Here is a 14,286-nt window from a genome sequence, read left to right on the forward strand (position 1 = left end):
GGGAGGTCCACACAGCCAAGCTATAGCTCACCCAGCAATTTATACGCATCCCACATTCTGGTATTATATATAACCTCAACAGACTTGCCATAAACGACTGTTAAATGATGGATTGACAACTGACGCACAGATGTAGGACACACAGTAACATTTGCACCCTCCATGTACAGTTCTATGCCAGTAACAAGTGGTATTCACCTGCACTCAGTCCTGGGACCACTCCTGTTTGGCATATAGCTTTCTTAGGTACAGGCAAACACAGTAGGAATATGTCTGCCCACATTTGATGAAAATGCATACTGTGGGCTATACTTTATTCTCCAGATGACACACACATCCTCCAAAAGGGTATCATAGAGACAGATACCTGGTGTCAAAATTATGCTGTAAAGCTATAAGCCAAAGAAAGCATAGTTATCCACTTTTAGAGAACAAAGTATCCCCAGAGTACCACATAGGTAGTAGCCCCCAAAATGCAGAACAGGTGCTAATGTATACATAGAGCCATGTGTTTAGTCATCTCTCCTTTGATAATCAAATTACCAAAGGGTTTTGGAAATCCCTCTGTGGAGCATATAAGCATTAAAGGGTTTGCGTGCAGATCAACAGAGGTTGTTGCACACCTATAATGATTAGTCATCTTTGCCAGACTTTGCTTGCTTTGGAACAAGATTCAAATATACCTCAAGCATAAACCCTCACTCACACTCTTCAATAGAAACCGTGATGAGTGGATGTGAAACAGAAGATGTAGCTCAGGGATCACTGCAGTGGCTAAGCTTGTCACAAGCATACAAAAGTGACCTAAGGTCTGGAAAGTGCCAGCACGCTCTAGAAAGGCTAACAGATGCTTTCGTGGAGAAAGCATAGTACCCACCTATGAAAAAATTGAGGTCACATGTATGTGTATGGCTTTGCCCCACAGCTATCTTACATGTGTTATACACATACAGTTGTCATTGTGATATGTAATGCACTAGAAAAATCCAAACACATGCCACATTGACCAATGGTGTCACGCACACAGTTAGTAAGTGCAGGATTCAAACTCCTATCGAACTACATTATGATACTACAGCAGTACGCATTTCCATGACGTGCTATACACATTACTGGAATTTCACCTTCCCGCAGGTGTATTTGTAGGATGGTGAAATCATCAGACTTGACAAAGATGAGTATATCACTTTTAAGGGGTGTGAGTAGTCTCTAAAAAGGTTGCTTTATCCCCAGGGAAAGACAGACAGACACAGTTGGCAAATGCAAGATCCAAACTCCTACCTAATTACATTACGACACTACAGCAGTAGGCATTTACTCAATGTGCTACACACATTACTGGGATTTTATTTTCCCACAGGTGTATTTGTAGGATGGTGACATCATCAGACTTGACAAAGATGAGTGTACCACTTTTAAGGGGTGTGAGTAGTCTCCAAAAAGGTTGCTCTCTCCCCATGGAGAGGCAGCCACACACACACACACACACACACACACACACACACACACACACACACACACAGAGTAGGCAAGTGCGGGGTTCTTATTCCAAACTAAGTACTTTTTTACACTTCAGTTACAGGGTACAATAGAGACATTACTCACTGAAAGTTTGCCCAAAGGGGGTTTTCACATTTTCTGACTTCAGCAGGCTTGTCATACTAGGTGTATTGTGAGTGTATTGTATGCATAGGCCATAACCATATCATATATGGGTTGATGCACCACATGCTGTCACACACAAGGTCAAACTGGTGGCTAAGCTCTGTCAACCCAGTACTGGACAATACAGTCAAGAGGGGTAGGGTCATACAAGCACAACCCCAGCAGTCTCACATAGACCTAGAATATAAGCACCAGCAAAACACACACATAAATACACATTACCATACTCGGAGAATACAAATATTAATCTGAAAAAAGAGAAAGTGTCCTCCTAAGCAGACAAGCAAGCAACATGCAACTCCAAGCACACACCAGAAAACACATAATACACCAAAGCAGTGTACCTCACAACAGGCCCTAAGGCAAAACAACATACACAACACACTAGTAATAGGTGACTCCATAGTCAGGCACACAGATGTTCTATGCACTAGGCTGGACAAGAGGAAGGTTACTGTCAGTTGTCTGTCAGGTGCTATGATCCGCCACATAACACAAGCACTTACATCACTCCAGAACAGGTACATATATGATGCGGTCTTTGTACATGTCAGTGTGAATGATCTGAGACATACCTCCCAGGACAACATGACAAGAGATATATAGTAGCTCTATGATAATGTAGCCCAGGCTGGTATGACCCTGACCTTGAGTAGCATCTTAACTTCACCTACATGATACTGCAGTATAACAGAAAGATGATAAACATCAACAATTGGCTGAGCTTCTGGTGTCATTCAAAGGGGATCCAGTCTTTGCCTGGGATGACATGATAGACAAGCCTCGTTGCTTTGCTAGAGATGGTTTGCACCTGTCACCCCTATGCTTTTGAATACTGGCCAAGGCTTTTGCTATCCCCATATTACCTTTTTTAGGCAAGGCTCAAAGGACAAACCAACCCCCGTAACCAACACATATAACCACAAAGTGAGCTAAATGCTACTCATTGCCAGAAGTCTCAGCCTCAAAATGCACACACTCGAGGCACTCCTCAGTGTGGAGAATATTGATATCTGTGCAGTAACAGAAACCTAGTTCAAGGCTCCAGAGAGTACACCAGTACTACCAGGATACTACTCATTCCATACCTTCTGGCATCAGAACCTGGATCATAACACATAAGGCGGGGATGTATCCATATTGATCAAGGATACCTATACATCTCTCTACATCCTCTCTGCAGGATATGTACCCATAAAATGTTGCACAGCAATGTTCTTCCCACTCCACAGGGGTGGGACAACAACAGACCCTTGGAATTCCCGCTCTATGAGCCTGACAAGTCTGATCTGCAAGGCAATGGAGCCAATCATAATGGAACTAAACAATAAAGACATTGGGAACCTTCACACAGTTGAGTACACCCAGTTTGGCTTCGTCAAAGACAGATCATGCCTCTTGAACTGGGTGGATTTCTTTGAGACAGTTATGCAGGCTTTGAAAGGAGCTCTACACAGCCTAGCTATACTTCGCTAAGGCCTTTGACACCATTCCCCAGTCAGGTATTATAGATGAATTCACCAACCTGGGCATAAATCCATACATCACAAGACGGATTGCAAACTGGCTCACAGATAGATCCCACAAATTAAGAGTTGCTGGCTATATGTCAGACTCTAAACTGGTAACAACTGGTGTCCCCCAGGGTTCAGCCCTGGGGCCCCTCCTGTTTGGTATATACTTCTCAGAAGTACATGCCAAAACAGGAGGGTTGTGGCTGACTAAGTTTACTGGGAATTGTAAAGTGTGTGCCATAATAGATTCCCTGGATGACACAAATATTCTCCAGAAGGGACTCTATGAGACAGATGTGTGGTGTCAGAATCATGGCCTCAAGCTCAATGCAAAAGAATGCATAGTAATCCCCTTTGGGGAAAACAAAGTACCCACAAACTACCACATAGGTGTTACCCCCTGAACACTGACGAGGTAATAAGGGATCTGGGGACACAAGTAGATAGTCATCTTTCCTTTGACAACCATGTTGCCAAAGTGGTTAGGAAATCCTATGTGGTCCACCTAATCAACAAAGGGTTTGCATCAAGATCACAAGAGGTAGTGGTGGTCCTCTACTCTTAACTCATCAGACCCATCATTGAGTACAATGTACCATTTTGGATGTACTCGACTAGGCATATCCAGCAGCTGGAGAGACCACAGAGATACCTCACCAAGAGGATTACTAGCCTCAAACAGTTTTGTTATGCAACACAACTGGAAAAACTAAATCTGTCCTCTGTTGCATACCGCCTACTCAGAGGCAAACTCTGCCTAACATACAGAACCCTGTCCAACACATAACTGTTGAACATGCTCCATCTAAGGAAAACAAAATTGAGTCACACTACACACTCCAGGGATATGAACCTCATCACAACAATGAATACAACATGCTGGTGGGATAGAGTACCATCCCAGAGACTTGCCTTACTGTGGAACAGAGTCCCAGTTTACATCAGACAGAACCCCTTGCTGACACTCTTCAATAGGAACCTTGATGAGTGGATGGGAAACAGACAATTCACACCAGAGATCACATCAGCAGCCCCACTAGAAAGGGGCTTAGGGTACTAACTATTAGAACTAGGGCTTAGGAGACTAACCAATGGGGTGGTGAAAGCTGCACAACTTGCCTAGGCTAATATATGCCTTCATGAAGATAGTCTACTACATACCTATGAACCTATGTGACAGGTACATGTCTACAGAAGTAGATGTGTACTTCATTGCACAGTCATGTTGTACAGCAGGCACATACACCACATGCACTGTAATCCTTACAGATACTGGTGGCTATTATGTACAGTGGGTGAGATGTGCATCTCATGTCTTTTGTGCCATTGGGATGTGTGCTGGGTGGGACAGTCCTGGATAGCTCCTTGTCATGGTTGCCCTCTTACACAAATCTCTGCCCTTCCATCTTTGGCTTATTATACTGTGTTACCCCAACACATATAGGTACATAGGTAGGTAATAGGCTATCTGCCTGAAGGCATATATTAGTATGGCCAACGTGTGCAGCTATCACCACACCTGGGGTTAGTTCCCTATGCCTCTTTGTAGTAGAGCTAATGAAGTGATCCATGGTGTGACAGTTTAGTTTCACATACACTCATCTAGGCTCCTCTGGAAGAGTGTCAGTGAGGGACTCAGCTTAATGTAGGTTGGGAGCCTGTTCCAAAGCAAGGGAAGTCTGTGAGTTAGTAATGTATCCCTCCAACATGTCCTATTTATTGTTGTGATGATTATATCAATAGAGCATGTGGCACAGTGAGCTTGGGTTTACTTCAGATAGAGCATGCACATCACTTCTGCATTGGACATGGACCTGTATGTTGGGCAGAGATCGCCTGAGTAGACGGTATGTAACAGAGTACAGATTGAGTTACTTCAGTCTTGTTGCATGGGGCAACTGTTTGAGGCCGGTAATCCTCTTGTTGAGGTACTTCAGTGGTCTTTCCAGCTGCTGAAGGTGCCTAGTCAAATTCATCGCAAGTGTGTTGTGGTGCTCTCTGATGAGTCTGATGACTGATGAGTAGAGGGAACCTCCTTTGACCTACATGCAAAGACTTTGGCAATTTGTGGGGACACGTAGCATGATTTTCTAACCACTTTGTGAATGTGTTTCTGAAAGTAGAGATGGCTATCCACATGTGTCCATAGATCCCTTATTATTACCTCCATATTTAGGGTGTAGGCACCTATGTGGTATTTGTATGACTGTAGCTCAAGGCCATAATTTTGATACCACATCTGTCTGACTGAGACCCTTTTTAAGGATGTCTGTTGTCCCAAACATCAATTATGACAACCTTTTTGCAGTCATCCACAAACTTTGCTAACCATAGTATTCATGTGTTTGACTGTAATTCTGAAAAGTATACACCAGACAGAAGGGGTCTCAGGACTGAGACTTGGGGGACAGCAGTTGTTACCAGCTTACAATCCAACAGGGAGACCACAATTCTTACCTTGTGGGATCTATCTGTGCCCCAGTTGGCAATCCATCAGATGACATATGTGTTTATGCATAGGTTGTTGATTTTGTGGATACGACATGTGTGTGGGATGTTGGAAAAGGTCTTTTCAAGGTCCATGTAGGTCATGTGGAGCTCATTTCATTGATGTATGTCCTGGGTAACTGCCTTGAAAACTGTCTAGCAGGTTTAGGGACCATGATCTGCCCCTGACCAAACCAAAATGGGTAGGGTTCGGTGTTTGTAGGCTCCCAATAGCTCTGTTTATGAGTTCCATAATTATGGACTCCATGGCCTTGCAGATCAGGCTTATTAGGCTTATAAGACAATAGTTCCCATGGTCTGTTGTGCACCAACACTTGTGGAGTGTGCCAAACATTGCTGTAACCCATTCAACAGTTACATATCCTGTACAGAGGGTGAGTCTCAACAGACTGTTCAGCTGCAGGGTCTGTTTGTTTTGGAGTTCACATATAACACAGCCAGGGACACCATGTCATCCCATAGACGCCATGTTTGTAGGTTTGGATGGAGCTGTTTAACCATTGTATATGTGATTTCTGGGTTTTCACAATCTCCCAGTATGGCAATGAGCCCTTTTGTCAGTGAGAGGGGGGTAAATATGTATGAACCTGTCTGACAAGATGTTGACAATGTCAGTCATGTGCATGTATTCATTTACACTTTGCACTAACTCAGAACATATATGAGTTTACATTGATGTTTATGATATAGCTAAAGAAAGCTTCATGGTTCTCTATGGAATCTTTGGCAATATTTTTGGCACAGCTTGGCTTGGATAATGTTAGGAGTGCTCATTGTTCTTGATGATACTGATCAGAGATTTATTGATCTTCTTTGGATTTTAGCTTTCTTTGAACAACTTAAGTACTTGTATTACATAGTTTGATTATGGCAGGGGTCCAATATATTATATGGGTCTGTTTTCATATCTCTGTGTGCACAAGGCAGGACTGGTGAATAGTGAAATGTGTCTGGAGTAAGAACTGCAACTGCCAGATATGTGTGGCCCACTGCTGTACTCAGACATGGCCTAAGTGTGTGAGCATGCTCAGTATGACCATTCAGTATGTTGTTGACTGACATTTGCTTTGTTTGTTTAAGTGTGTGAGCATGCCCAGTATGACCTTTCAGTATGTTGTTAACTGACATTTGCTTCATTTGTTTGTGTGTGAGCATGCCCAGTATGACCTTTCAGTATGTTGTTGACTGAAGTGTGTGAGCATGCCCACTATGGACATATATACTATATCTGTGAAAAATCAAGTTGGTTTTTACTTCAGGGCTCACCTTTGTGTTGTACATTGACAGGGAGCACGCTGTGCCTGCAGGGGTTCCATGAGTCAATTTGCATAGACTTATCAACATTTCTACATACGGGGGGGACAGCTATTATTTGTACATTTCTACCCGGGGGGCACACCTGATTGTTACTGTGGATGTACATAGGATGAGTGGTACACCTGACACTTATACACATTTGCTAGGCCTGCACTGCTATGTCAGGTACTCCATTTCAGTCTGTTCTGTTGCCTATCATTCTGGCTTGAGGCATACCACTGTAGTACAGACCTTAGCTTCCAATTACATGCATATTAGTTTGTGACTTCATAGCCTACCCAACCCACATCACACTGCCTGGCCTGCTGTTATCTGTCTATATTGGCCTGGAGGGAGGTTACCCATATGCCTCTTCAGGTAGCATGATACAGCATTTGTTTGTGTTTGCATTTTGTCTACAACTGTCCTGCTGGCTGTGACTGTTAGGAATGTGACCCCCCCAACTGGTATGTGTGAGTGACTTAAGTTGTGTCTGTGCCAGTATTGAGGGTGGTGCTGCAAGGCTGCCTATGTCGGATGCACATAGCACAATCCTTATACATGTTTGAAAACAGGTAGTGTCAAGTTAGGCATCCCTTTTACTATATGTACGAGTCAGAGAGAGGTCTCATTTCCAGGGTTTCTACTGAGTCAGTGTATGTGCTATGCGTTGCCTCTTTGCCAAAGCCAGGGCATACTGGGCATGCCTCCTTCTGTCTACTGGGGCAGGCTCAGGTTGTTCCCCCTCCGAGTCACGCTGTGCCTGTGCAGGGCTTGGCAATGGTGGGGGGCTGTTTAGCCTTGCCCCATGCTGTTCCTGCTGCAGCTGTTTTTGCAGGATCATATTGTGTAGCATGGCACATACCATGACAATATGGGTACATGTAGTTGGTGAGTACTGCAAGGCTTCACCAGATGTGTCCAGGCACCGGAACTGTGACTTGAGCATTCCATACACACACTCAATAATGTTTCTTGTTTGTGCGTGTGCCTCATTATGGAGTTCTTGTTCGGGTGTGTGTGCATTTCTGATGGGTGTCTTCAGCCACGGCTCCAGTGCATAACCAGCATCCCCCACTAGGTGACCGTCAGGGATGTCCTCATTGGCAAATCTCTGGTACAGCTGCGTCAGATGCCAAATGTGGGAATCATGATAGCTTCCAGGGCAACCAGCACACACATTTTATTTTATTTTATTTATTTATTTTATTTTACATTTGTTAACCGGGCTAGTCTAGCTGGATATATGTCCATTTTCAGTAGAGGCCCGGGGAGAAAAGCTCCACACATAAATCAATACAAAGAGACATATTAATAAAAAAATTAAGTACAATAAGAATATACATTTAGTAATAAGAACAACAAATACCTAAGGCACACACAAAAAATATACTAGGTCAGTAGAAGCATCACAATTAAAATGCTAAAAATAAGCAATTAGTTTCAACAATTCATCGGAGAGAGAAAAAAAGTATAACAAGAGATTAGAAGGGATTATAGTAGTAATACAATAAAGGAGAAGGGTGAGAAACAATAGTCTAGTAAGGAGAAGAAGTAAGAAGATGGAAAAGAGGGCAGGGGTGAGAAAAAGAGGAGTGAGTCAGAGCATAAAAGGAGAGCAACAGGGCAAGAGAAAAAGTAGGTATATGTCTAGCTAATAAGCACAGTGTATAGTTAAAGTAGAGTAAGGGGGAATGAAGAAGGTTAGTCAGGAGTCCTACAAGAACAAAGCCAGTGATTTTGGAAGTACAGTTTGATTTTTTGTTTGAAGAGTGGTAAAGAGGCGATTAGAGTAATATCTGTGGGTAGCAGATTCAATGTCCAACCTACAGTATTAGTGAAAAGAGAGTCACCAGCTAAATTATGGGATTTTACAGATTTGGTCATGAGTTTAGAAGAAGATCGAAGGGAGGTAAGATTGTTATAAGGGATTAAAAGTTGAGAAAGTATAGGGGTGTTATCAGGTTGGTAAAGTATCTTGTGGGCAATAGTAAGTTGTGAGATCATAAGACAGTTTTGTAGCTCTAGCCAGCCTAGGAGTTTTAGGTTATGACAGTGATGGGTTCTGAAAGGGTTACCGGTGGCAAAGCGGGCAATGCTATTGTAGCGAGTTGCTAGTTTATTTAGGTTAGCCTTCTTAAGGTTAGTGAAGATAGGTGAGGCGTAAAAGAGAGTAGATATCAGATGGGAGTGGGCGATAGTAGCTCTGGTAGATGGTGTAAGAAATGGTTTAATACGGTATAAAGATCCTATTTTTTTGTTAACTGCTTTGATGATGTTATTGATGTGTTGATCAAAAGTGAGATTGTTATCAATGGTTATTCCTAGAAGTTTAGTTGTCGAGTCAGGAGAGATGACAGTGGTGTCGTTTGACAAGATGTTGAAGTTTAATGGGGAGGCTCGAGTGGTAGGAGTGAAAAGGAGAAGTTTAGTTTTTTTAACATTGAGAAGGAGGTACCGTCTAGTAAACCAAGTTTCTACTGTGTTGAAGGTAGTTTGAGTTAGAGAGAGTAGTTCTGAAGAGGTAGATGCTGAACAAATAATAGTGGAGTCGTCAGCATATTGGATGCAGGTAGCTTGAGGGATTACAGTGTTAAGATCGTTTATGTAAAGGGAGAAGAGAAGTGGCCCAAGAATGGAGCCCTGCGGGACTCCAATAGAAACAGGCAATAAGGAAGAGATATGATTGTCCCAAAGAACGGCTGTGCCTTTTCTTTAGGTCAATCGCACTATAACATTATTTCATGGTTGCCTACCCATTCAGGAGTATTCTCTAATTTGGAATCAAGGCCTATCACCCTATGGATATGTAACATAATTTCTGTGTTTTTTGGGCCCATTGGTCTTGTGCACGGCGCCCTAATTTCCATTATATCGGGCGAAGGGGATCGCATTGGACGCTATATTTTCCTCTGGAGAACAACTAACTTAAGCAGGTACTCCTTTATATAACATTTTGGTTGGTTCAGCTCAACTTAGTTAACCAAATACAGAAGACTTTTTACAACTACAGGAATATTGTCTTGGCGTCATATCCACGTACATTCGTGATTGGGACAACTACTTATTAGATAAGGCGCCTTATTTCTTCTGGGACAAAAGTCGGTTACTGTTTTGAACTAACAATTACCAATTTTTCGTGTTTAACTAAAGGAAAATTCAAATATGGGAAGCTATTTGAACATAGCGACTTGACTTTTGGGCATTATTTTCATGCATATCCAAGATCGGGACAGTTCTTTGAAAGACAAGAGACTTAACTTGTTCATTTTTGTCATTGCACTAAATTATATATGATACTTTTTTAAACTAATTGAATTATTTGGGAAGTGATAACATCTTGAAAAGTTTTACTTTAACAAAACAACAGTATCGTGTAGTATTACTTTTGGGCTTCATTGGCTCAACTATCCTAACTTATTGAGTGTATAAGTGTGCTTTTTTCACAGGGTGCCATTTTGAAAACGCGAGAACTGTTTATCAGGGTTGGCAAGTTATTCAGCTTCAAAATTAAAATAATTACAGTGTGTTTTTTTCAAAAGGTGCCAATTTGAAAAAACGTGAAAACTGTTTATCAGGGTTGGCAAGTTATTTAGCTTTAACAATAATTATAGACAGATTATACAGATTCATCTCTCATAAATCTTATGTGTGATTTCCAGTGTTTCTGATACTATTTAAACTTAGATAAAATAACGGCTTATATCGGAAATATATTTTGGGGCCAAATTAATATCATTGGCTGGATATATCCTTTGGGATATATTGCAGTTGGCTGAAAGACAACACAGATTTATAACTATTACATTTTTGTCTATTGTGGGCTAATTGAGGTGCAGAGATTTATGACAGTTCTTTGATAACATCTTGAAGAGTTTTATTATAACAAAATAACAGTATCGGGCAGTATAACTTTTGGGCTTCATTGACTCAACGATCCTAACTTATTGAGTGTATAAGTGTGCTTTTTTTATAGGGCACTATTTTGAAAACGCGAAAACTGTTTATCAGGGTTGGCAAGGTGCCAATTTGGAAAAACGTGGAAACTGTTTATCAGGGTTGGCGAGCTATTTAGCTTTAACAATAATTATAGACAGATTATATGGATTTATTATGTGTGATTTCCAGTGTTTCTGATACTATTTAAACTTAGATAAAACAACGGTTCATATCAGAAATATTTTTTGGGGCCAAATTAATATCATTGGCTTCATTTGCTTGATACATCCTTAGGGATATATTTGCAGTTGGCTGAAAGATAACACAGATTTATATTTATTTCACTTTTGTCAATTGTGGGCTAACTGAGGTGCAGAGATTTATGACAGTTCTTTGACTAATTTTGCATTAAGGTTGCAACTATGAAAATTATTAACATTGTGATCTATACTAGTTGTAATTAATAGGATTTTTCGTATATTAATTCTTGGTGGACATCTCTAAACAGATATAATTCTCATAGATGTTGGGTATCTTTTTGTATCAATCATTTGATACTCATATTTAGATTCATGTCACATTTATTTTCACCTTGACTATTCAAGCTAACATCATAGTGTACATTTGCTTCATTGCATTTAATATATCTCATCATTATGATGTATTTAAACTAGGTGGATATCATAAGGAGGTTGTAATTGTTTTCGTTTATGGACTCACACCTATCTAGGTTGAAATTACATTAAAGATTTGCCTGCACAAAGGATCCCACCAACACTCAATATCTAGATCTATTAGATACAAGTACAGCTCACTACAGTTTGCTATATTTTTTTCAAACATTTTTTTGTTATTTTTTTGGCATTATATAAGGTTTCTTCTCCCAACCCCCCCCCCCCTACACCTGTTAAAATCTTCCTCTGGGTATTGCACTTTGGCAAGTGAACAGCAGATCTTGGATATTTGTATTATACATATTTTTTGTTTTGTCCAATCCAAAATTTTTTTAAAAATTTTTTTGAATTTATCAATGATCAGTATATCTCTGACGCTTATATGACAAGCTTGCTCACAATACCACTAAGACAATACATTACAGGTTGAGACCCTCTTTTAATTTGGCTCTACATTATTATACAACTTTTGAATTTGGGTTGGAAATCTATACAATTTATTTATGATTGATAATACAGTTTACTACACCCAAATTTTTATGATTGACAATACAACCTATTATATACAATTTTTGGACTTGATGTCAGAGTGTCCTTAGACGGACTCCTTAGTCTTTTGACCAAAAGGAAACTATATGTTTTCTTCTTATTCTGTTCTAGCCTGCGCCCTTCTGTGATTTGAATTGTTTTTGACCAATCTTTAGTTTCTCCTTGGCTGGCTTGTTCTAACAACCTTAGTGCTTTGAATTTAAATTCAGATTCTCAGCCTATTGTGGACAAAGCTACTGCAACCAATTGTCATGGATCTAGACAAACTATTATTAGGCCTGTGCTCCAATAAGGATGATTTAAAAATTTTTGGGATTGGTATTGATCAAAATGAAACCCATGATCTGAACAGTACTGATCCAGTTGACGGTTGCGAAAATTCTTTCCACAAGCTTGGAAAACAAATTAAGGCATTGAGAACTAATATCTGGCATCACAAATTATTCAAGGCCTACCAAATACAAAACATAACCCCAAGGGGTTTGAGATGCAAAATACAACCACTCGTGGCCAATCCAGATGAGACTCTAATTAAAGAGTGGCAAATAGCGCAACAAGAAGCGGCGATGGCTAGGGTCAACATATTGTCATCCTACTATGAAAGAATTATTAAGAATAACATAGAGCAGGTTGATAAAACTTGTCACATACTCAAACAGCATGAGGGGACCAGTAATTTTCAGGATTGTTTGAACAAACTAGCCAAGGAGGCCTCCACTTTGGAGAATAGTCTAAAAAGTAAGAAATTACACAAATTTGCCCGGGACAAAGAAGACTACCAAAAGGGCAGACAATTCGAATCACAGAAAGGTGTCAGGTTTGCCCAAGGCACCAGGAATGTGCCCTTCAATCGGAAAAAAAGACCTAGGTCTATTCTTAAGAAAACTGGTACAAATTACATTACATCTGGGGAGGAATCCTCTACTACAGATACAGACATATCCACAATTGGGGACTCTCCAAATGCCAAAAGGGGTAGAACATCACAACACCCTTTAGGGGTAAGAAACATAGAGCCGGAAGAAAACATAAGGGTCACAAGTTTGGAAGAACTTTTCATGTCAGTGATAAAGTAAATGAACATTATACGAATGTACTTAATATTTCCAAACATGTTTTAACTAACGAACAACATGCACTATTGAATAAAGGACTCGGTTTTATCCCAGGTTTCTTTATTGATGAGAGCACTTTTGTATCTGACATCTTAGAATTTTGCAGAAAGATTAACCTAAAAATATTTTTTCAACAGCAGGACCCACACAATGACACTCAAAGATCAACTGACTTCAAATTTCACAAATCCTCCTTCACACCTCCAATGGACAAACATGTTTCTGTGTTCCAACAGGCTGTTATTAAAGATTTACATTTTCACTACAGCTCCACAGACATCATGCACAACAATCTTTCCAAACAAGAACAGTTGGCGCTTACACAACTTAAAAACAACACTGATATTGTTATTATTCCAGCAGACAAAGGGGGTGCGGTTGTGGTTATGGATAATGATTATTATCTGAGTGAAGCTAATAGACAACTATCTAATCACCACCACTATATGAAGATGGATATTGATCCAACACCTGGTTTTCAAACTGAAATTACTTTATTTCTCAAAGAGGCAGTAGAGAATGGTATAATTTCAGAGAAAACAAAGAAACATCTGACAGTTAAAGATCCTGCCAAACAATATTTATATCTTCTACCAAAGATTCATAAATCTTTAGAACAACCACCGGGTAGACCAATTGTATCAGGCATTGGTTCACTAACTGAACCTCTTTCGGCCTTTCTTACTGAAAAGTTAAAACCACTATTGAAATTTATTCGTGCTAGAATACAGGATACTACGGAATTTTTGAAGATTGTCACCGATACACAGCTGGACACGGACTGGCTTATGTGCACTTTGGACGTATCCTCTCTATATACCAGTATCCCCCATTGGGCGGGTTTAATGGCATTGGAATTTTGGCTATACAAAGCAAATCTATATCCACCAGGAATGAATACACTAATATTATGTATGGCGGAACATATTTTGACCAAAAATGTATTCTATTTCCAACAGGATTGCTATTGGCAATTACAAGGAACAGCCATGGGAGCCTCCTTGGCCATCTCATGAATCTGTTTAT

Source organism: Protopterus annectens, chromosome 2.part2 (genome assembly GCF_019279795.1).
Source record: "Protopterus annectens isolate FY-2018-M chromosome 2.part2, PAN1.0, whole genome shotgun sequence".
Taxonomy (NCBI): Eukaryota; Metazoa; Chordata; order Ceratodontiformes; family Protopteridae; genus Protopterus; species Protopterus annectens.